The following is a 25,369-nucleotide window of genomic DNA, read 5'->3' as shown; positions in this document are numbered from 1 at the left end:
TAATCTTATCTAAAAATGATCTAATGATAAACAAGTACAAACCACAGAAAGAATTTGGACAGGCACTTCACAAAACTCTCATACACTATTGGTGAAAATGTAAATTGTGTGTCTAATGACTCAGCAATTCCATTCCTAGATATACACAACAGAAATGGGTACATACGAACATGTACCTAAGAGCATGTGCCCAGAAACAGTACAAAAGACAAGATATTCATAATAGACTATTCCTAACAGACAAACTAAAACCAACTTAACTGTCCATCAATAGCAGAATGAATAAATAAATTATATATATATATTCATACAATGGAATAATTTAAGGCAATGGGAATAAACAAACTACTGCTACACCTAAAGACACAGATTAATCTCTCGAAAACAATGTTAATGGAAAGAAGCCAGACAAAAGAGTCCATATAAAGTTCAAAACAGGCAAAACTAATCCATGATCACAGACGTTAGGATCAAGATTACTTTTGAGAGGGGTGGTGACTGAGAACCGCTTTGTGGGGCTTCTGGGGTGCTAGTAATATATTCCCTTTCTCCATCTGAGTGGTTGTTACCTGGGTTATATTTCCTTTTTGAAAATGTTTCCAGTGTGTACTTATGATTTGTGTACTTTTCTATATGTATATATAAAATTAAATTTTTGTTCAAATAGTAGTAATTGGAAGGATTAAAAACAAGATGGAACTAAAATTCTGGAAAGCAACAATATGGAATACAGGATAGGGATGTCAGAGCTCAACTATTCCATAGTGTTTATATTGTTCTGAGGGAGAATAGAAATATTTATTAATGTTAGTTAAATAGGCATGTTAAGTAAGTATGTTAATTTTTTTTTTTTTTTTTTTGAGATGGAGTTTTGCTCTTGTTGTCCAGGCTGGAGTGCAATGGCGTTATCTCAGCTCGCTGCAACCTCCACTTCCTGAGTTCAAGCGATTCTCCTGTCTCAGCCTTCTTAGTAGCTAGGATTACAGGAGCATGCCATCACACCCAGCTAATTTTTGTATTTTTAATAGAGACAGGGTTTCATCATATTGATTAGGCTGGTCTTGATCTGCTGACCTCAGGTGATCTGCCCACCTTGGCCTCCCAAAGTGCTGGGATTACAGGTGTGAGCCACCGCACCCGGCCAGCATGTTAAAACTTTGAAGGTAACAAACAAAGAATAAGAAAAAAACGTAAATTTTTAAAACAAAGAAAAGAAATATTTCTTTTTTAAAAGTGATGCTAAAATAGTAAAAGAAAAGCACAAAGAAAAAACATAAAATTTCTTTCAAATGGTGATATAAATATACCCAAATAAATCAGTAATCACGATAAATATAAACAAGTTAAACTCACCAATTTAAGAAGCTGTTATTCTCAGATTGGAATAAAAACAAAGCAAAATGCAGCTATAAATGTCTTACAAGAAACACACCTAAACAAGGAAACACATGTATAAAGTAAAGGGATAAAGCTGTTGTATTAGGGTTCTCTAGAGGGACAGAACTAATGGAATGGATACGTATCTACAAAGCAGTTTATTAAGTATTAACTCACACAATCAAAAGGTCCCACAATAGGCCGTCTGCAGGCTGAGGAGCAAGGAGAGCCAATCTGAGTTCCAAAACTGAAGAACTTGGAGTCTGATGTTAGACGGCAGAAAGCATCCAGCAGGGGAGAAAGGTGTAGTCCGAGAGGCTAGGCCAGTCTCTCTTTGCACATTTTTTTGCTTGGTTTACATTCTAGCAGAGCTGGTAGCTGATTAGATTGTGCCCACCCAGATTACAGGTGGGTCTGCCTTTCCCAGCCCACTGACTCATATGTTAATCTTTTTTGGCAGCACCCTCACAGACACACCCAGGATCAATACCTTGTATCCTTCAATCCAATCAAGTTGCCACTCGGTATTAGCCATCACAGCTGTCTAGTCAGAAGTTGGGTTGATCTAGGGTTAAGGACTTGGTGGGTGAGTGCAATGGATGGAAAGTAAAATAAAATGGTGAGAGAGTGCTCCAAGGGATAGGTTACAAGTCTAAGCTGGCTTTTAAGGAAATGATGCCAGAAAACTGCTGACGGTGGGGAAACAGAACAGTTGAGGAAGTGGGACAGTCAAGAAAATGACAATCTAGTGGGTCCCAAAGCAGATGTGATAACACAGAGCAAAGGAGCAAGCTTGGGTTCCGTCAAATTTAAATTTAGATTTAAAAGGCAATTCGGTCTTTTCTGTATCTTATCCAACTTTCTTATTGTAAATGATCTATAGGGCTCTGCAAGTCGTAAAGAAGATAATTCACAGCAATGTTCTCTAAAGTTGAAGTAATCAGTCTTTAAACTATAGACAGCCTTGAATTCCATTTTAGAATTGTGTAGGCAAGGCCAACAGAAAAACCAGGCATCTGGTCAACAACCAAAATCTCACTGGGTCTTGAGGCAATCAGGGCAGAGAAATTTAAAACAATATCTAAGCAAACATTGACCTTTCATGTAACAAAACGTAACACACATTTCCTTTGGTAAAGTTCATTTCTATTTTTCTGCATTACATACCACTTACTTCAGGGGAAATAACCCTTACAATGTACGTGAGGTTCACCAAGTGGAAACTTTAGATTTAGGTTCAATATAGTAAGTACATCGCTATAAACTCCTTAACAGGCCTCCATCTACTGAAATCCTTTTTTTATTTTTTTAAGAGACGAGGTCTCACTCTATTGCCCAAGCTGCAGTACAGTGGTGTGATCATAGCTTACTGCAGCCTCAAATTTCAGGGCTCAAGCAATTCTTCCGCCTCAGCCTCCCAGGTAGCTGGGACTACAGGTGCACACCACTATGCTTGGCTAATTTTTTTTCAACTTTTTTAGAGTTGAAGTAGGGGAGGGAGTCTTGTGATGCTGCCCAGGCTGGTCTTGAATTCCTGGCATCAGGCAATCCTCTCACTTCAGCCTCCTGAGTAACTGAGATTACAGGTGTGCACCACCATGCCCAGCTATGAAATCTTTTTCTTTTTTTTAAATGGAGTCTCGCTCTATCGCCCAGGCTGGAGTGCAGTGGCGTGATCTCAGCTCACTGCAAGCTCCGCCTCCCAGGTTCACACCGTTCTCCTGCCTTAGCCTCCCGAGTAGCTGGGACTACAGGCGCCCGCCACCATGCCTGGCTAAATTTTTGTATTTTTAGTAGAGACACAGTTTCACCATGTTAGCCAGAATGGTCTTGATCTCCTGGCCTTGTGATCCGCCCACCTCGGCCTCCCAAAGTGCTGGGATTACAGGCGTGAGCCAGGGCGCCTGGCCTGAAATTTTCTTAAAGTCTCAGCCCACATGCCACAGCCTCCTTAAGCCATCTCCAACTTCCTCAAGCAGAATGTATTATTGTTTCCTCTGCATTCCTTCTTCATATTGGTAGTATGGTTGATATGTCAATTTTTCTGTTCTGCCTTTAGTATAATTATTTACATAAATCCTCATCTCTCTTAAAATGATAAATATCCTGAGGACAAGAAGCACTTTTGAACCTACTCCAGAATATAGTACACCATCCTATAGTGAAGAAGGGGCCATAAACTGGACATAGAGAGTTGATCCACTTCCCAGACAGAAAGTATGATTTTGTTTCATGGTATTTTACTTTTCTCCTTTAAACTGAAGAGGCTGCTCAGCCTAAGAGTACCAGGCTGACATAGAACAACTGATCTTCCAGAAAGTGGTGCCAACATCTCTCCACTCCAAAGAGCTAGAATACCAATACACCCAGGGAGATCCAGTGATCTGGATCCTGACCTCGTGATCTGCCCGCCTCGGCCCCCCAAAGTGCTGGGATTACAGGCGTAAGCCACTGCGCCTGGCCCAGTTCAGTATATTTTGATATTGCATCTTCCTAATGTTTGCTTCAATTAGGGACAACTTTGAACCACACACACACTTTTTTGTAATGATTTTCTTTAAGTAAACCCTTGAGGAGTCATATAAACCATGCCTATCTTTCAAGTGTGTCTGTACCAACCTTCCCGTTAAGTCTGTGAAGAGAATCCATTATATTAGTATATTATTTCTTATGGCAAAAGCTACCAATACATGAGCCACGGGTTCACTATGTAAACAATGCCTGATGATTCTTACTAAAATATTTTCCTCTCTTTTCTACCTTCATCGTAAGGGAGAAGGGAGATGTCTAGTCAAGAAATAAAATCTCATTGGCTCAGTCAGGTGCAGTGGCTCATGCCTGTAATCCCAGCACTTTGGGAGGCCAAGGTGGGCGGATTACCTGAGGTCAGGAGTTCAAGACCAGCCTGGCCAACATGGTGAAACCTCGTCTCTACTAAAAATAGAAAAATTAGCCAGGCGTGGTGGCATGTGCCTGTAATCCCAGCTACTTGGGAGGATGAGGCAAGAGAATTGCTTAAATCCAGGAAATGGAGGTTCCAGTGAGCCAAGATTGTGCCACTGCACTCTAGCCTGGCCGACAGAGCAAGACTCTGTCTCAAAAAAATAAATAAATAAAATCTTATTGGCTCTCAGGGTAATTTTTATAGGGGTCCCAGGATAGGGTTAAATTGTTACTACAGTTGTGGCAGACCTCAACAATGCAAAGCCCATAGAAACACATTAGTGCCCATCATTGTTAAAAAATAGTATTAAATGTGCTTAGGCACCAGAACTATAATCTAAGAGGCAAAATTCAAGGCTTAAGTCCCAATTCCTATTTTCTGAAGCATAGCAAAGTAATTTACTCTCCGAGTAAAACAATCTTTCTAGATCAGTGGTTCTCAAAGGATGAGGTTTCTAGATCAGCAGCATTAGCATCACATGAGAGCTTGTTAGAAATGCAAATTCTCAACTGTGCAGCCATAAAAAGGAATGAGATCATGTCCTTTGCAGGGACATGGATGAAGCTGAAAGCCATCATCCTCAGTAAACTAACACAGGAACAGAAAACCATGAGGCTGGGTGTGGTGGCTCACGCCTGTAATCCCAGCACTTTGGGAGGCAGAGGCAGGCAGATCACTTGAGATCAGGAGTCAGCCTGGCCAACATGGCAGAAACCCCACTGCAAAATTTACAGCATACTCTCTTCCTCATATAATTCTCTCAATAACCTTGTAGATTAGGTATTGTCATGACCTCCATCTTACGTATGAGACACAAGGAGAGTGGATAATTTGCTGGATGCCACAAAGCCAGCAAACAGAAGAACCAGGATTTCAACCTAGGTATTTTGACTGTGAAAGGTAGGCTCTTAGCCAGCACCTATAACAAGTTATTCTGATTGTAACTCCAGTAAGGTCTTTTTTTCTCTCTCTTTCACATCACACTGCCTCTCTAACAGCAATTACATTCATCGCAACCAATGAAGCCTTTCCCCTAAAACTAAAAATAATAGATATCTATTTTAGTTGAACAAATATTTATGGAGGTCTTTTTTTAGCAGAGAAGCCTGACCAGGTGGAGCTTATAGTGCTAGGTTAGTAAATGTAGGTGCTCAATAAATATTTGCGGAACCCATGAATCAGTGAATAATTTTATTATAATATGCTAAGTGATTCAGGAGGAGAGATGAGAGCCCTGTATACATTCTGGGGCCTCAGACATTTCCTGTAAATGATGAATGCTGAGCTGAACCTATAAAAAGAGGAAGTATCAGCCAGGCGCGGTGGCTCACACCTGTAATCCCAGCACTTTGGGAGGCCGAGGCAGGCGGATCACAAGGTCAGGAGATCGAGACCATCCTGTCTAACATGGTGAAACCCCGTCTGTACTAAAAATACAAAAAAATTAGCTGGGGGTGGTGGCAGGCGCCTATAGTCCCAGTTACTCGGGAGGCTGAGGCAGGAGAATGGCGTGAACCCAGAAGGCGGAGCTTGCAGTGAGCCGAGATTGTGCCACAGGACTCCAGCCTGGGCGACAGAGCGAGACTCCGTCTCAAAAAAAAAAAAAAAAAGAGAGGAAGTGTCAGCCAGACAAAAAATAAGGGAAACAGGATTCTTGGCATGCTAAAGTGCTGGGGTTTTATCTGAGGATGACAAACAATCACTAAGTATTTAAGGGAACCATATGGTCAAATAGATACATGGGAACACACATACATAAACAGTTAAACAAAAAAAAAAAAATCAAAATACCAAGAATCTACTCCCCAAAGCCATTAGAACTTCCAGTGTGAAATAAACCACTAGGATTTAGATTACTAGCAACCATACTCTGTCAGAATATATGAATGTGTGGTTTGTAATTAAGATCTTACCTCCCTGTACACGGGAATGCAGAGAAAGGGCTTAGTGGTCTGAGTTGCCTGCAGGATTCAGAGGGCCAAAAAAAGATAAAGGAAACAGAGCCCAGGTCTGGGGATCTTCAGAAAATAATGGTAAGCCCCCTGCTCCTGACTTAGTTTCAGTATCAATTCTTATAGAAAATAGGAACAAGAGGGATAAATTTGAGTGACACACCATTTTTCTTTTTGAAACATAAATGACACATCATTAAGATGTCTGCTCTTCAGAATTCCTCAGAAGTGAAATTCTCCTCCTCCTTAGCTTCCTGGGTTTTTTGTTTTGTTTTGTTTGTTTGTTGTTTGTTTGTTTTGAGACGAGTCTCACTCTATCACCCAGGCTGGAGTGTAGTGCCACAATCTTGGCTCACTGCAACCTCCGCCTCCTGGATTCAAGCAATTTTCCTGCCTCAGCCTCCCCAGCAGCTGGTATTACAGGCATGCACCACCATGCCTGGCTAATTTTGTTGCCTTTTTAGTACAGACAGGGTTTCACAATGTTGGCCATGCTGGTCTCTAACTCCTGACCTCAGGCGATCCACCCACCTTGGCCTCCCAAAGTGTTGGGATTACAGGCATGAGCCACCACACCCAGCCATGTATGCTATTTTTTTTACATAGATTTCCTAGAATTTTTATTAATAATTATAGACGCCCAAGCAATAATTTCCATATCTTACTGTCTGTAAACCATAAAGCAAATATATGTATTTTTTTTCCTTTCTCTCCTACTTTTGCTTACATTTTGCTTTATTTCCAAATAACTCAAAATTATTAAATAGATTAAACAACAATATTTAGGGAGGGAGGGTTACTTGTATCCTCTGTTTTAGGCATCAAGGTAGTTCCTCATCAAAAAAATAAATTTTCTTAAGTTTATTAGAGCTCCAGGATTAAAAGTACTTTTCTTGAGGTGTTTTATAAAAAGGCAAATGGTTCAAAAAAAAAAATCTTTGATTCTTAGTTGCCTAAACCAAAGTTCAGACATGTAAGGCTTCCTCTTCAGTAGGGTGTGTTGGAATCTTGATGGATTGGGCCATGCAGCCAAGGCCCCCACAGTTGGGAGTGCAGGGACAGCGTTTCTTCCTTGTCCAAACACCAATATGAACTGGGGATCCTCAAAGAAAGACATGACCCAAGAGATCAGGGTCACTTGTCCGTCTAGCAGAGATCAAAGCAGCCTTCCTTCTGAGAAGCACCCTCAACTCCCCAGCCTGTCCTTAGAGAACATCATCAACAGTCTGCACAGGGGCAGAAGGAAAAGAGGCAAAGGGTGTGTGGGGAATAGCGGTTCACTTCCCACCAAGACATGAAAACAACTCAAGAATACGCAACCACCTGCCACAGCCTTGTTTGCCCTTAGACTTTTTTCATCCACATCTTGGCATTCTCAGTCAAAAATATAATAGGTCACCCAAATATTTTAATAAAACATTTTCTAGGGCAGACTCAAGAGTATTAAAACTACCTTAAACCAAGCAAGCGTAGCAATGAAAAACCTCATTTCAACAGCTCCTTATATAGAGACTTGGTTCAAAGATCAATTCTTGAGATTCTTTTTTTGTCATAAAAGCATGAACTGCATTTAGCAGAATTTTGATGAATAAATTTTTTAATTATTTATAAGTTTCTAACAATTTAATACAAATATTTTCATGGGCATGTATTTGCTGCAGGCTTAATTATATGAGCAAGTAGATATTTATATACACAGTTATGGGCCTATTTTTGAAACTGCTTGTGAAATGTTCTTCTATTTTACAAAGTACTTATTCCAAATAAAAAGTACATATAGAAGCCAGGCCTGGTGGCTCACACCTGTGATCCCAGCACTTTGGGAGGCCAAGGTGGTAGAATCACAGGAAGACAGGAGTTCAAGACCAGCCTGGGCAACATCTCTACAAAAAATTTAAAAATTAACTGGGCATAGTGGCATGCACCTGTAGTCCCAGCTACTCTGGAGGCTGAGGCAGGAGGATTGCTTGAGCCCAGGAAGTAAAGGCTGCAGTGAGCTATGATTACACCACTGAACTCCAGTCTGGGTGACAGAGTGAAACCCCCATCTAAAATAAAATAAAAGGCATACAGAGGTTGTGCCTACATTGCACTGAAATTACTATTCATTTTCACTACCCCCAATGTTTGGAGACATTTAAAAAACTGGTTATTAATAGATAAGCAAGCATTCGATAAATATCATCTGCCTGATTTCCCACTCTTTAGAAAACCATGAACAAACATTTGATCTTTACCACTTAGCAGTTTAACATGTCTTGGTCATACAGACAAGTAGGTTATTGAAGAGACTAACATACTCACATTTCCTCTTTTAAATATGACTTCTGGGAGGGCGGAGCAAGATGGCCGAATAGGAACAGCTCCAGTCTCCAACTCTCAGCGCGAGCGACACAGAAGACCGGTGATTTCTGCATTTTCAACTGAGGTACTGGGTTCATCTCACTGGGGAGTGCCGGACGATCGGTGCTGGTCAGCTGCTGCAGCCCGACCAGCGAGAGCTGAAGCAGGGCGAGGCATTGCCTCACCTGGGAAGCGCAAGAGGGAAGGGAATCCCTTTTCCTAACCAGGGGAACTGAGACACACAACACCTGGAAAATCGGGTAACTCCCAACCCAATACTGCGCTTTAAGCAAAGAGGCACACCAGGAGATCATATCCCACACCTGGCCGGGAGAGTCCCACACCCACGGAGCCTCCCTCATTGCTAGCACAGCAGTCTGTGATCTACCGGCAAGGCAGCAGCAAGGCTGGGGGAGGGGCGCCCGCCATTGCTGAGGCTTAAGTAGGTAAACAAAGCTGCTGGGAAGCTTGAACTGGGTGGAGCTCACAGCAGCTCAAGGAAACCTGCCTGTCTCTGTAGACTCCACCTCTGGGGACAGGGCAATAACAAACACAGCCAAAACCTCTGCAGACGCAAACGACTCTGTCTGACAGCTTTGAAGAGAGCAGTGGATCTCCCAACACGGAGGTTGAGATCTGAGAAGGGACAGACTCCCTGCTCAAGTGGGTCCCTGACCCCTGAGTAGCCTAACGGGGAGACATCCCCCATTAGGGGCAGTCTGACACCCCACACCTCACAGGGTGGAGTACACCCCTGAGAGGAAGCTTCCAAAGCAAGAATCAGACAGGTACACTCGCTGTTCAGAAATATTCTATCTTCTGCAGCCTCTGCTGCTGATACCCAGGCAAACAGGGTCTGGAGTGGACCTCAAGCAATCTCCAACAGACTTACAGCTGAGGGTCCTGACTGTTAGAAGGAAAACTATCAAACAGGAAGGACACCTACACCAAAACCCCATCAGTACATCACCATCATCAAAGACCAGAGGCAGATAAAACCACAAAGATGGGGAAAAAGCAGGGCAGAAAAGCTGGAAATTCAAAAAATAAGAGCACATCTCCCCCGGCAAAAGAGCGCAGCTCATCGCCAGCAACGGATCAAAGCTGGACGGAGAATGACTTTGACGAGATGAGAGAAGAAGGCTTCAGTCCATCAAATTTCTCAGAGCTAAAGGAGGAATTACGTACCCAGCGCAAAGAAACTAAAAATCTTGAAAAAAAAGTGGAAGAATTGATGGCTAGAGTAATTAATGCAGAGAAGGTCCTAAACGAAATGAAAGAGATGAAAACCATGACACGAGAAATACGTGACAAATGCACAAGCTTCAGTAACCGACTTGATCAACTGGAAGAAAGAGTATCTGCGATTGAGGATCAAATGAATGAAATGAAGCGAGAAGAGAAACCAAAAGAAAAAAGAAGAAAAAGAAATGAACAAAGCCTGCAAGAAGTATGGGATTATGTAAAAAGACCAAATCTACGTCTGATCGGGGTGCCTGAAAGTGAGGGGGAAAATGGAACCAAGTTGGAAAACACTCTTCAGGATATCATCCAGGAGAACTTCCCCAACCTAGTAGGACAGGCCAACATTCAAATCCAGGAAATACAGAGAACGCCACAAAGATACTCCTCGAGAAGAGCAACCCCAAGGCACATAATTGCCAGATTCACCAAAGTTGAAATGAAGGAAAAAATCTTAAGGGCAGCCAGAGAGAAAGGTCGGGTTACCCACAAAGGGAAGCCCATCAGACTAATAGCAGATCTCTCGGCAGAAACTCTCCAAGCCAGAAGAGAGTGGGGGCCAATATTCAACATTCTTAAAGAAAAGAATTTTAAACCCAGAATTTCATATCCAGCCAAACTAAGTTTCATAAGTGAAGGAGAAATAAAATCCTTTACAGATAAGCAAATGCTTAGAGATTTTGTCACCACTAGGCCTGCCTTACAAGAGACCCTGAAGGAAGCACTAAACATGGAAAGGAACAACCGGTACCAGCCATTGCAAAAACATGCCAAAATGTAAAGACCACCGAGGCTAGGAAGAAACTGCATCAACTAACGAGCAAAATAACCAGTTAATATCATAATGGCAGGATCAAGTTCACACATAACAATCTTAACCTTAAATGTAAATGGACTAAATGCTCCAATTAAAAGACACAGACTGGCAAACTGGATAAAGAGTCAAGACCCATCAGTCTGCTGTATTCAGGAGACCCATCTCACACGCAGAGACATACATAGGCTCCAAATAAAGGGATGGAGGAAGATTTACCAAGCAAATGGAGAACAAAAAAAAGCGGGGGTTGCAATACTAGTCTCTGATAAAACAGACTTTAAACCATCAAAGATCAAAAGAGACAAAGAAGGCCATTACATAATGGTAAAGGGATCAATTCAACAGGAAGAGCTAACTATCCTAAATATATATGCACCCAATATGGGAGCACCCAGATTCATAAAGCAAGTCCTTAGAGACTTACAAAGAGACTTAGACTCCCATACAATAATAATGGGAGACTTCAACACTCCGCTGTCAACATTAGATAGATCAACGAGACAGAAAGTTAACAAGGATATCCAGGAATTGAACTCATCTCTGCAGCAAGCAGACCTAATAGACATCTATAGAACTCTCCACCCCAAATCAACAGAATATACATTCTTCTCAGCACCACATCGTACTTACTCCAAAATTGACCACGTAATTGGAAGTAAAGCACTCCTCAGCAAATGTACAAGAACAGAAATTATAACAAACTGTCTCTCAGACCACAGTGCAATCAAACTAGAACTCAGGACTAAGAAACTCAATCAAAACCGCTCAACTACATGGAAACTGAACAACCTGCTCCTGAATGACTACTGGGTACATAACGAAATGAAGGCAGAAATAAAGATGTTCTTTGAAACCAATGAGAACAAAGATACAACATACCAGAATCTCTGGGACACATTTAAAGCAGTGTGTAGAGGGAAATTTATAGCACTAAATGCCCACAAGAGAAAGCAGGAAAGATCTAAAATTGACACTCTAACATCGCAATTAAAAGAACTAGAGAAGCAAGAGCAAACACATTCGAAAGCTAGCAGAAGGCTAGAAATAACTAAGATCAGAGCAGAACTGAAGGAGATAGAGACACAAAAAACTCTCCAAAAAATCAATGAATCCAGGAGTTGGTTTTTTGAAAAGATCAACAAAATTGACAGACCACTAGCAAGACTAATAAAGAAGAAAAGAGTGAAGAATCAAATCGACGCAATTAAAAATGATAAAGGGGATATCACCACCGACCCCACAGAAATACAAATTACCATCAGAGAATACTATAAACACCTCTACGCAAATAAACTGGAAAATCTAGAAGAAATGGATAATTTCCTGGACACTTACACTCTTCCAAGACTAAACCAGGAAGAAGTTGAATCCCTGAATAGACCAATAGCAGGCTCTGAAATTGAGGCAATAATTAATAGCCTACCAACCAAAAAAAGTCCAGGACCAGATGGATTCACAGCTGAATTCTACCAGAGGTACAAGGAGGAGTTGGTACCATTCCTTCTGAAACTATTCCAATCAATAGAAAAAGAGGGAATCCTCCCTAACTCATTTTATGAGGCCAACATCATCCTGATACCAAAGCCTGGCAGAGACACAACAAAAAAAGAGAATTTTAGACCAATATCCCTGATGAACATCGATGCAAAAATCCTCAATAAAATACTGGCAAACCGGATTCAGCAACACATCAAAAAGCTTATCCACCATGATCAAGTGGGCTTCATCCCTGGGATGCAAGGCTGGTTCAACATTCGCAAATCAATAAACATAATCCAGCATATAAACAGAACCAAAGACAAGAACCACATGATTATCTCAATAGATGCAGAAAAGGCTTTTGACAAAATTCAACAGCCCTTCATGCTAAAAACGCTCAATAAATTCGGTATTGATGGAACGTACCTCAAAATAATAACAGCTATTTATGACAAACCCACAGCCAATATCATACTGAATGGGCAAAAACTGGAAAAATTCCCTTTGAAAACTGGCACAAGACAGGGATGCCCTCTCTCACCACTCCTATTCAACATAGTGTTGGAAGTTCTGGCTAGGGCAATTAGGCAAGAGAAAGAAATCAAGGGTATTCAGTTAGGAAAAGAAGAAGTCAAACTGTCCCTGTTTGCAGATGACATGATTGTATATTTAGAAAACCCCATTGTCTCAGCCCAAAATCTCCTTAAGCTGATAAGCAACTTCAGCAAAGTCTCAGGATACAAAATTAATGTGCAAAAATCACAAGCATTCTTATACACCAGTAACAGACAAACAGAGAGCCAAATCAGGAATGAACTTCCATTCACAATTGCTTCAAAGAGAATAAAATACCTAGGAATCCAACTTACAAGGGATGTAAAGGACCTCTTCAAGGAGAACTACAAACCACTGCTCAGTGAAATAAAAGAGGACACAAACAAATGGAAGAACATACCATGCTCATGGATAGGAAGAATCAATATCGTGAAAATGGCCATACTGCCCAAGGTAATTTATAGATTCAATGCCATCCCCATCAAGCTACCAATGAGTTTCTTCACAGAAGTGGAAAAAACTGCTTTAAAGTTCATATGGAACCAAAAAAGAGCCCGCATCTCCAAGACAATCCTAAGTCAAAAGAACAAAGCTGGAGGCATCACGCTACCTGACTTCAAACTATACTACAAGGCTACAGTAACCAAAACAGCATGGTACTGGTACCAAAACAGAGATATAGACCAATGGAACAGGACAGAGTCCTCAGAAATAATACCACACATCTACAGCCATCTGATCTTTGACAAACCTGAGAGAAACAAGAAATGGGGAAAGGATTCCCTATTTAATAAATGGTGCTGGGAAAATTGGCTAGCCATAAGTAGAAAGCTGAAACTGGATCCTTTCCTTACTCCTTATACGAAAATTAATTCAAGATGGATTAGAGACTTAAATGTTAGACCTAATACTATAAAAATCCTAGAGGAAAACCTAGGTAGTACCATTCAGGACATAGGCATGGGCAAAGACTTCATGTCTAAAACACCAAAAGCAACGGCAGCAAAAGCCAAAATTGACAAATGGGATCTCATTAAACTAAAGAGCTTCTGCACAGCAAAAGAAACTACCATCAGAGTGAACAGGCAACCTACAGAATGGGAGAAAATTTTTGCAATCTACTCATCTGACAAAGGGCTAATATCCAGAACCTACAAAGAACTCAAACAAATTTACAAGAAAAAAACAAACAACCCCATCAAAAAGTGGTCAAAGGATATGAACAGACATTTCTCAAAAGAAGACATTCATACAGCCAACAGACACATGAAAAAATGCTCATCATCACTGGCCATCAGAGAAATGCAAATCAAAACCACAATGAGATACCATATCACACCAGTTAGAATGGCGATCATTAAAAAGTCAGGAAACAACAGGTGCTGGAGAGGATGTGGAGAAATAGGAACACTTTTACACTGTTGGTGGGATTGTAAACTAGTTCAACCATTATGGAAAACAGTATGGCGATTCCTCAAGGATCTAGAACTAGATGTACCATATGACCCAGCCATCCCATTACTGGGTATATACCCAAAGGATTATAAATTATGCTGCTATAAAGACACATGCACTCGTATGTTTATTGCAGCACTATTCACAATAGCAAAGACTTGGAATCAACCCAAATGTCCATCAGTGACAGATTGGATTAAGAAAATGTGGCACATATACACCATGGAATACTATGCAGCCATCAAAAAGGATGAGTTTGTGTCCTTTGTAGGGACATGGATGCAGCTGGAAACCATCATTCTTAGCAATCTATCACAAGAACAGAAAACCAAACACCGCATGTTCTCACTCATAGGTGGGAACTGAACAATGAGATCACTTGGACTCAGCAGGGGGAACATCACACACAGGGGCCTGTCATGGGGAGGGGGGAGGGGGGAGGGATTGCATTGGGAGTTATACCTGATGTAAATGACAAGTTGATGGGTGCAGCACACCAACATGGCACAAGTATACATATGTAACAAACCTGCACGTTATGCACATGTACCCTACAACTTAAAGTATAATAATAATAAATAAATAAAAAAAAATAAAAATAAATATGACTTCTAAAATAGGCAGTTTGAAAATTATAATTGCCATACCATGTCAAGTGGCTCCTCATCTAGTCTGATGTTTTGTCTCTGAGTACAGCCCAAACACGGCCTGTGTGACGCTATAGTTGTTCCCCATAATGGCAAAAGATAAATATCCCTCCTCTATTTCCCATCCCAGAGAAAAGAAGTGCAGTTCCCCCTACTAAAGGCAAACCCCCTCCTTACATACTCTCAACCCTACCTTCTCCCATATCCTCTGAGAGCTTTGCAGTCTTGGCTTATCCCAACCCCATTCCCACCCCACCCCCACCCCCACCCATTTATCTACACAAATCCCAAATCATATAAATGTCTTATCTCAACTCTTGGCTACTATTTTATCTCTCTCTTTCTTCTCTTTAGGAAATCTCTTGGACTCTATACTCTCTGCCTCTACTTCCTCTTTATCCCAGCTCAATCCTTGAAAGTTGGCTTCAAAACCATAACTATAGACCGAAACATTTTCTCAATGGCCTCTCAATGATCGAATCCACTGGCCCCTTCCCCACTCCTCATTCCCATCAGCTTCTGTTCCTGGCTGAAACTGATTCCTCACCCCATTCTTAGGACCTTCTTTGCACTGTCTGCCACTTCCCCTTTTCTAACTCTGGTTTCTTCGTCTATCTCTGTCTCCCTTGCAGACTCTACTTTTTCTTCTTGTCCTGGGTGTAAAGCATTATATATGGATCTACTCTTGGGCTTCTCATCTCTCTGGGTCTCATTCTTTGAAGATCCTTCATAGGTAAAAGATCCCCAAGTGTGCCAGTTCTGATCTGAACTCCAGGTTCATATTGCTCACTGCCTGCTAGAAATCTCCACCTACATATATCTCAAACTCAGTATGTCCAAACTGCACTTAACCTTCCCTTCAATGTCTGTTCGTTCCTCTTTTCCAGACACTAGGAAAAAAATCTGGGCATCATCTTCAATTATCTTCTCTTTCTCATTTCCCACATTTAGTTACAATGCCCTATATGTTCTTCTGGGTTTTTTTTTTGTTTGTTTGTTTGTTTGTTTTAAGACAGAGTTTCGCTCCATCACCCAGGCTGGAGTGCAATGGCGCGATATTGGTTCACTGCAACCTCCACCTCCAGGGTTCAAGCAATTCTTCTGCATCAGCCTCCCAAGTAGCTGGGATTACAGACACTCACCACCATGCCCAGCTAATTTTTGTATTTTTTTAAGTAGAGACGGTGTTTCACCATGTTGGCCAGACTGGTCTCAAACTCCTGACCTCAGGTAATCTGCCCGCCTCAGCCTCCCAAAGTTTTTTTGTTTTGTTTTGTTTTTATGAAGTCTCACTCTGTCGCCCACGCTGGAGTCAATGGCACGACCTCGGTTCACTGCAACCTCCGCCTCCTGGGTTCAAGCAATTCTCCTCCCTCAGCCTCTTGAGTAGCTAGGACTACCGGCGTGCACCACCATTCCCAGCTAACTTTTGTATTTTTAGTAGAGACAGGGTTTCACCATACTGGCCAGGCTGGTCTTGAACTCCTGACCTCATAATCCGCCCACCTCAGCCTCCCAGAGTGCTGGGATTACAGGCGTGAGCCACCACACCCAGCTTCTATGTTCTTTTTACATGTTCTCACTTTCACTATTGCCTTCTGTGTGGATTGTTCCAAGAGTCAAGAGATGGTTCTACATATCCAGTCGTCTTCTTTCCTGACCCCCAATATACCCTATACACTGCTTCCAAAGTAACCCTTGAAAATGTGGTTCTTTATAGTGTCACTGCCCTGCAAAATGAAGCCCCAATACCTTAAGATGCTAGTCAAGCCCCTACAAAACGGCCTGCCTCTGATTGCACCTGCTCATGAATCCACTGCAATAACACTAGATGCTTCAGCTATCAGAGTACCACGCTGCCACTCTCTATGGGTGTTACTTCTACCCAAAATGTTCTTCTCCACCTCTGAAACCCTCTCCATCCATTAAAACTAAGGAACATTTCAAATTCTGCCGCTTCTGTGAAAACTTCCCTGTTATCTTAGAAACTTCTCCTTTATCTATGAGACATAGAACTCAGTGACATTAAACTAAAGAAATGTCTTTACAAACTTGCAAATGTGTGTGGAGATTCTGTTGTGCCAAATCTTGTATTCAGGATGTAGAGAATACACAGTCCCTGTTTTTCGGAAACTTCTGCTTCTTGGGGATAGGGAACACTTAGCATACTAAATTATAACTATGGCCGGGTGCGGTGGCTCATGCCCGTAATCCCAGCACTTTGGAAGGCCGAGGCGGGTGGATCACCTGAGATCAGGAGTTCGAGAGCAGCCTGGCCAACAAGGTGAAACCCTGTCTCCACCAAAAATACAAAAATTAGCCAGGCATGGTGGCAGCTACATGTAATCCCAGCTACTTGGGAAGCTCCAACAGAAGAATCGCTTGAACCTAGGAGGTGGAGGTTGTAGTAAACTGATACATGCCATATGCAAGCCAGCCTGGGTGACAAGAGCAAGACTCCGTCTCAAAAAAGAAAAAAAAAATTGTAACCATGTGTGCATTTTGTGCTACAGATGCTCACAGAGGCACAGGGAAGGGGCACTGAACCCAGCCTGGGGTGTCAGGATGACTTTCCAGAGGAGCAACACCGGAGTTTAAGAAAGTACAGTTGTCCAGACAGATAGGCGTGAAGAACATTTCAGAAGTAAAACCTCACATACGGAAAAGCATGAGAAATCATGTTCCAAGAATTCAAGTAACTCAGTGGCCTTGAGTATAAAGTACATGGGGGCCACGCAGTGCGGCTCACACCTATAATCCCTACACTGGGAGGCCAAGACCAGCGGATCACCTGCGGCCTAGAGTTCCAGTCCAGCTGAACATGGTAAAACCCATCACTACTAAAAATACAAAAAATTGCCAGCCATGACAGGTGTCTATAATCCCAGCTACTCAGGAGGCTGAGGCAGGAGAATCGCTTGAACCCTGGAGGCAGAGCTTAGTGAGCCAAAATCGTGCCACTGCACTCCAGCCTGGGCAACAGAGCAAAACCCTGTCTCGCTAAAATAAAACAAACGGAAGGGGGAACAAGAAGCTGGAAAGACAGGCACAAGGTGTAAACAAGCTTGAGTGCCTGTATCAGTTATTTACTGCAATTACACTGCATAAAAATTATTCTAGAACTGTGACTTCGAACAATAGCCATGCCTGGTGCAATGGTGTGTCCAGAATTGGCGGGTTCTTGGTTTCCCTGACTTCAACAACAAAGCCGCAGGCCCTCACAGTGCTGTAATTCTTAACGAAGATGTGTCTGGAGTTTGTTCCTTCATACGTCAGAATTGTCTGGAGTTTCTCCTTCATGTGGGTTCGCGGCCTCCTGATTTCAGGAGTAAAGCTGCAAACCCTCACAGCGAGTATTACACCTCTTAAGGTGGCGCGCGTGGAATTGTTCATTTCTCCTGGTGGGTTCCAGGTCTTACCACCCTCAGGAATGAAGCTGCAAACCTTTGTGGTGTTACAGCTCATATAGGTAGCATGAACCCAAAAGTTTGAACAACAGCAAGATTTACTGCAAAGCATAAAAAAACAATCCTCCCACAGTTTAAACAAAAAACAACCCTTGCCACTAGCTCGGGCAGCCTGCTTTTACTCCCTTATCTGACCCCACTCACATCCTGCTGATTGGCCCATTTTACAGAGAACTGATTGGTCTATTTTACAGAGAGCTGATTGGTCCATTTTACAGAGAACTGATTGGTCTATTTTACAGAGAGCTGATTGGTCCATTTTACAGATAGCTGATTGGTCTGTTTTGACAGAGTGCTGACTGGTGCGTTTACAATCCCTGAGCTAGACACAGAGTGCTGACTGGTGCATGTACGATCCCTTAGCTAGACATAAAAGTTCTCCAAGTCCGTACTAGACTCAAGAGCCTAGTTAGCTTCACCTAGTGAATGCTGCACCAGGGCTGTAGGCGGAGCTGCCTGCCAGTCTCCAGCCGCACCTGCACTCCTCAGCCCTGCGCAACAGAGCAGGGGACGGCTCCTGTCAGGCAAGCTCGCGCCGTGCGCGGGAGCCCACCGCGGAGGAGGGCTCAGGTATGGCGGGCTACAGGTCCTGAGCCCTGCCCCGAGGGGAGGCAGCTGAGGCCCGGTGAGAATTCCAGCGCAACCGTGGCCGCCGGGCAGTGTTGGGGGACCCGGCGCACCCTCTGTAGCTGCTGGCCTGGGTGCTAAGCCCCTCACTGCCCGGGGCCGGCGGTGCCGGCTGGCCGCACGGAGTGTGGCGCCGCCCTGACCCGTGCCCGCCGGAACTCGCGCTGGCCTGTGAGCGCCGCGCACAGCCCCGGTTCCCGCCTGCGCGCCTCCCTCTACACCTCCCAGCAAGCAGAGGGAGCAGGCCCCGGCTCAACCAGCCCGGAGAGGGGCTCCCACAGTACAGTTTCGGGCTGAATGGCTCCTCAGGCGCCAGAGTGGATGCGGAGGCCGAGGAGGCGCTGTGAGGGCTCCTAGCACATTGTCACCTCTCAGTGGCACGCACCTGTAATCCCAGGTACTCCAGAGGCTGAGACGGAAGGATCACTTGAGACCAGGAGGTCAAGGCTATGGTGAGTCCTGATTGCACCACTGCACTCCATCCTGGGTGAGGGAGCAAGACGCTGTCTCAAAAGGCCATTTATTCTTGCTTATAAATCTGTGGGTCATCGGATTGGTTTCATTGGTTTGAACTGGGGTCATGTAGGAATATGCGGTCAGAGTGTGCCCTGAGAAACACTCCTGCTGATCTTGGCAGAGCTGTCTCACACGTTTGGGAGTCAGCAGGCTATGAGGGGTTTCGGATGGCCTTGAATCTTCCCCGCATGTGCCTCACATTGGCAGTAACGTTAGCCTAGGCATGTCATGTCCTCATGACAAGGAAGAAGTGAAAAAGAGAACACACCCAATCATGCAAGAGGAAACGCATGTGCTTTTCAAGCCTCTGCTTGCATTATGTTTGCTAACATTTCAGGGCCAAAGCAAGTCACATCCATGAGCCCAGAGTCAGAATGGGAGGGAACACAAAGGTTCAGGGCAAAGGCTGTGGAAACTGGGAGGGGCCGTTAATGCAATCAGTCTACCACAGTGCCCTATAAAGGAGTCTGAATTTTTGTACTTACAGGCATGTTGTCATTCCTATTGATTAGAAACTCTCGAACACCAGGACTGTGTTTTATTCATTACATTGCGGTAGCAGTTAGCGTAATAATGTACCCAAAGTACCCATTCAATAAATTTTGGTAGCGTATAACTGAATCCCTGGTTTATACAATAATTTATTATATATACTGGCTGCAAGTTTTCTAAACACCAAGTACATTTATACATTCAGTCTATATCATCCTTGGAATACAGAGTTCTATCTGTTTATTAACCTGCTGTGTAAAACAGTAATGCCTGTTTACTGCCAAAACACCACCTCCTTTAAGCTTAGCTGGGCTAATTCTAATGTTGAAAGGGAAGGTGAACAAATATGTGGGGTTTTTCCCCAGTCCTTCATAATTTTGCAAATTTCAAACTGGCCTTCTCTCTTTTATAAAAAAGACTTCAAGCTTCTTGGCCCATCTTCCAATTGTTTAAACAAAGATTCTTCTTCTCTCTACTGGAGCAATTAAAATGGCCCCCAGGATGGCAGAGGAAATGCTTTGGTTTGGTTTGAGGTTTCCCAAACATCATTACAGACTCAGGACAGCAAATATGTAGCTGACAGCAAAACAGTTTATAAGTATGCACCAAGAAACAACCCACCGAAATCCCCGTTCTGTGCATAGCCTGTCTCCCTGTGCCCTCATTCCTATCTCCACAATCCCACCCACGTTTCTCATCTAGAAAGACGCAGGGAAATGGCCTTTCTCTGGGCACCAAGTGGTATATACATTGGAGTCATCTTTGACTCCACTCTTTTTTTTTTTTTTTTTGAGTCAGAATCTTGCTCTGTCACCCAGGCTGGAGTGCAGTGGTGCGATCTTGGCTCACTACGATTTCCACCTCCCCGATTCAAGCAATTCTCATGCCTCAGCTTCCAGAGAAGCTGGGACTGCAGGCATGCACCACCACACCTGGCTAATTTTTTTTTAGTAGAGACGGGGTTTCACCATGTTACCCAGGCTGGTCTCGAGCTCCTGACCTCAAGTGATCCCCCTGCCTTGGTCTCCCAAAGTGCTGGGATTACAGGCATGAGCCACTGCCTCAGCCTGACTCCTCTCTCTCTTTCACACTCTACATTCAGTCCAGCAGCAAAGCATATCAACTCTGTCTTCAAAATACATCCAGAGTCTGACCACTTCTCATCACTGTCACTGCTATTATCCTGGTCCAGACCACCATGAGCTCTCACTTGAATGATCAAAATAGCCTCCTACCCACTTTCCCACCCACCGTGTCTTCCACACGGTAGCCAAAAACATAAGCCTGATCATGTCATTTCTCTGCTCAAAATCTTCCAGTAGATTCCTTTACTCAGAATAAGAGCCAAATTCTCACCTCAGTCTGTAAGGACCCACATGATTCCCCTGCACCGTCGTCTTACCACCTTCCAGTGCTTTCTTGGCTCACTTTGATCCAGCCAAGAAGACAATGGTCTTTCTGCTGCTCTTGAATGTGCCCACTGTGCTGCCTCCTCAGGGTCTTTGCCTGTGATGTTCTTCAGCCTGGAGTACAGTTGCCACAGACAGCCACATGGCTCACCAGTTCCCTGTTCAAATGTCGCCTTATCAGAAATTTTTCCCTACCTACCGGTTATGAATTAGCACTCGTGGCTCCCTCCCCACTTCATCACTCTAGATTCCTTCCTTATTTGTTTGACATGTTATATATACATTTGTATATTGTTTATCACTTGTCCTTCCCACTAAAATTTAAGATCAGCGACAACAGAAACTGACCTGTCTTGTTCACTGTTTTATCCCCAGAAACTAGAATATAGATTAGGTAGATGGTAGACCTTCAACAAATAATGTGAATAAGGTAGCTATGCCTTACCCACACTGCACATAAGCATTAGGCACAGGCTTATTCTGAATGAAATTTGTTGAGTTTTGTTCATTCCTTCTCTTTTTTATTCATTTCTCCAAACTACCCAGCGTTTACATTTGCCTATGATGCTAAGAAACTTGAGGAAATTGAATGCTGTAGTATTTAAAAAGGATCAACTTTAGATATTTGCTTTAAGAAAAACAGAAATAAAGTTTCCAGCCAAATTTTCCTAAATTAATGTGCATGATAATAAAATAAACTTGCCTAATCTTCCTGGAATCACTTGGGTAATTCCGAACACGGAGTGATAATACCACAAGCTTCTCTAAATGCAAGGCAGACCCTTGCAAACCTGAGCTTTTAAATACCAAACAAGTGCTAACTTTTTTTTTTTTTTTTTTTTTTTTGAGATGGAGTCTCGCTCTGTCGCCTGGGCTGGAGTATAGTGGCGCAATCTCGGCTCACTGCACACTCCACCTCCCGGGTTCACACCATTCTCCTGCCTCAGCCTCCTGAGCCGCTGGGACCACAGGCGCCCGCCACCACGCCCAGCTAATTGTTTGCATTTTTAGTAGAGACGGGGTTTCACCGTGCTAGCAAGGATGGTCTCGATCTCCTGACCTCGTGATCCGCCCACCTTGGCCTCCCAAAGTGCTGGGATTATAGGTGTGAGCCATGGTGCCCAGCCCTACAAGTGGTAACTTTTAAGTATATATGTGTAATGTTATTCTCCACATATCCACACCTCTACATCATCAAACTGTAAGAACCCACTGACATTCTAGAACGTTATCCAGGCTTCACCAAGAAACCTCATGTCCATATGTCTCCCAGAGCAATCAACTCTTAAGTGGCACTAACTGGAAAAGCAGCCTCGCATTGTCATCCCACAAGGAGAAGGGCAAAGGTCTGCTTTCAGATGCCAGTGTAGGGCCACTGGGCAAGGACCCTCAGATGCTGTTCCGATTTTTTCATTCAGTTCTTCTTTTTTTTTTTAAGGCAGTGTGTTGCCCAGGATGGAATGCAGTAGTGGTATGATTTCGGCTCACTGTAGCCTCTGCCTCCCAGGTTCAAGTGATTCTCCTGCCTCAGCCTCCTGAGTAGCTGGGACTACAGGCCTATGCCCAGTTAATTTTTGTATTTTTAGTAGAGACGGGGTTTCACCGTGTTAATCAGGCTAGTCTCGAACTCCTGACCTCAAGTGATCCGCCCACCTCAGTCTCCCAAAGCGCTGGGATTACAGGCATGAGGCTTCATGAGGCATGAGGCCGTACCCAGCCTCATTCTGCTCTTCTTTTATTGTGATTTACTCTTCAGATATATAAGGCAATGGTTTTCCAACAGTATGCTATGGCACCTCATTTGTTTGCCAAAATTTTGTAAAATCTGTTTTTGTTGCAACTGAGTATACATATGGTTACACTGAGGTCCATCAAAATTCATTCTGCAAAAAGTAAAGGTTGTGGCATAATGACAGATTGCAACCAAGAACAATTACATGTTTTCCAAAACATGGAAACACTGTTCCCCAAACATATAAGAAGATATCTTGGGAAGCCGAGGCAGGTGGATCACAAGGTCAGGAGATTGAGACCATCCTGGCTAACATGGTGAAGCCCCATCTCTACTAAAAATACAAAAAATTAGCCAGGCATGGTGGCGGGCACCTGTAGTCCCAGCTACTTGGGCGGCTGAGGCAGGAGAATGGCGTGAACCCAAGAGACAGAGCTTGCAGTGAGCCGAGATCGCGCCACTTCACTCTAGCCTGGGCAACAGAGCAAGACTCCGTCTCAAAAAAAAAAAAAAGACATCAAGGTGTAAGGGCAGTAAACTGAGCAGTCTTCAAACCTAGATGTGGCATGGAAAGGGAAGCATAGGAGCTATGCCTTTGCTGTATGCACTTGTATGGATACCATAAGATACTGTTTTATTATAATATCATACTGAACATGGTGGTATAGTTTCGATTCCTTTAAGCCCTTATTTGTGTTGCCAGTACTTGCAGCATTTGAAAGTGTGCTACAAACACAGGAGACTGAGAGCCTCTATATAGCAGAAAGCTTTATACTTGCATGGATGACCAGGAGAATAGATACAGATTTGTTCTGATTTAGGTTACATAAGGATACTTTCTCATACAGAATATGGAATTAGGAGAAGGCTTAATTTTTTTTTTTTGAAATGGAGTCTTGCTCTATCACCCTAGGCTGGAGTGCAGTGTGCGATCTTGGCTCACTGAAACCTCTGCCTCCCAGGTTCAAGCCACCATACCCGGCTAATTTTTTTGTATTTTTAGTGGAGACAGAATTTCACCATGTTGGCCAGGCCGGTTTCAAACTCCTGACCTTAAGTGATACACCTGCCTTGGCCTCCCAAAGTGCTAGGATTACAGGCATGAGCCACCACGCCCAGCCAGGGGAAAGCTTAATTTAAGGATGGACTCTGTGTCCCACAGGCAATTTTCAGAAATGAGTAGTCAAAGAAAATTAGACCAACTGAAATCTGATGTCTCTATCAGAGGATATTCAATAACCTTGGGAATTATCTTCAGTTTGTGCTTTAAGATGTAACTGTCCCTCAGGATTCCAAAAATAAAAGACAATCGCTATCACAGAGCTTGAAACTCCTAAAAGTGTTCCTCTTCCATCTGCCCCTCTGTCTTTCAACTATGTTTCACTGGCAGCATTTGTTTTCCTATGAAGGTTTGTTTCTGAACCAGAGGAAAATGCGGGGACCTCTTTTGGAGAAGTTTTGGCTTCAGTAAATTTTATAAGAGAAATAAATGTGAGACCTTCCTATCTCTGTCAATCATATTCATTCAAAATAATAGCCCTCGCCAGGACTGGGGGTTGTGGGGAGGGAAGAGGAAGGGGAGAAGGTAATGTCATGAATTGTTCCCCTGCAGCTGGTATTTCTCAGTGACAACTGTACGTACAAAACAAAACGTCTCTTCAGAAAGCCAGGGACAGACAGGCCAACAAGAAGAGATCATTATGATCATATTTTAGAGATCAAACAGCTTTGAATTATGTTTGCTTGAGCCCAGTTAGGTTTCCTGGTTGTTTCAAATAGAACATAGCAATTTAGCGTACCCTAACATAAGAATATAATACAATGGCAAACATACATGATATTATCTCCAGGCACCTACCATATAGCAGGTTTGTTATCTTCTTCTTCTTACCCTCCACAGTGCTGGGGATAAAAAATAAAAGATATTCTAACACAGGGAGGCAGTATAGCACAGTGGTTAAGAGCATAAGCTTGGCATCGCATCAGGATAGAGTCCCAGCTTTGCCTCTTACTACTGTGTTACCTTGGGCAAGTTTCTTAACCTCCCCAAAGGCTCAATTTCCTCAACTGCTAAACAGAAGTTGGGATTTATCTACTTGGTGGTTATGGAATTGAGAGAGAGAACACATGTAAAACATTGAGCACAGTACCTGGCTTGCAGAGAGGACTTAGTAAATGTTTGCATTTAGAGTCAATAAATGTCTAAATAAACAAATACTTTGTTTTTCCCTAGATGTGTCATTTTCTATTCTCATTCTACCCCCAATGTAAGCTAAAAGGAGGGAAGTATGTGGAAGTCATTGCAGCATGTTCGT

General features: G+C 43.1%; 1 protein-coding gene across 2 annotated transcripts in view; it reads right to left on the bottom strand.

Moving 5' to 3' along the window:
* CD28 (CD28 molecule) overlaps positions 1 to 2,025 on the bottom strand; it is a 68,748-nt gene extending 66,723 nt beyond the window's left edge. Inside the window, exon 1 of one of the 2 annotated variants that reach the window (XM_071072462.1) lies at positions 1,868 to 2,025. The gene's annotated coding sequence lies outside the window, so the exon portion shown is untranslated. The other variant, XM_071072461.1, reaches the window with a different exon arrangement.
* Between the last annotated feature and the right edge of the window lie 23,344 nt (positions 2,026 to 25,369).

Source organism: Macaca nemestrina, chromosome 11 (genome assembly GCF_043159975.1).
Source record: "Macaca nemestrina isolate mMacNem1 chromosome 11, mMacNem.hap1, whole genome shotgun sequence".
NCBI classification, from domain to species: Eukaryota; Metazoa; Chordata; class Mammalia; order Primates; family Cercopithecidae; genus Macaca; species Macaca nemestrina.
This window is presented reverse-complemented; position numbering and strand designations above follow the sequence as displayed.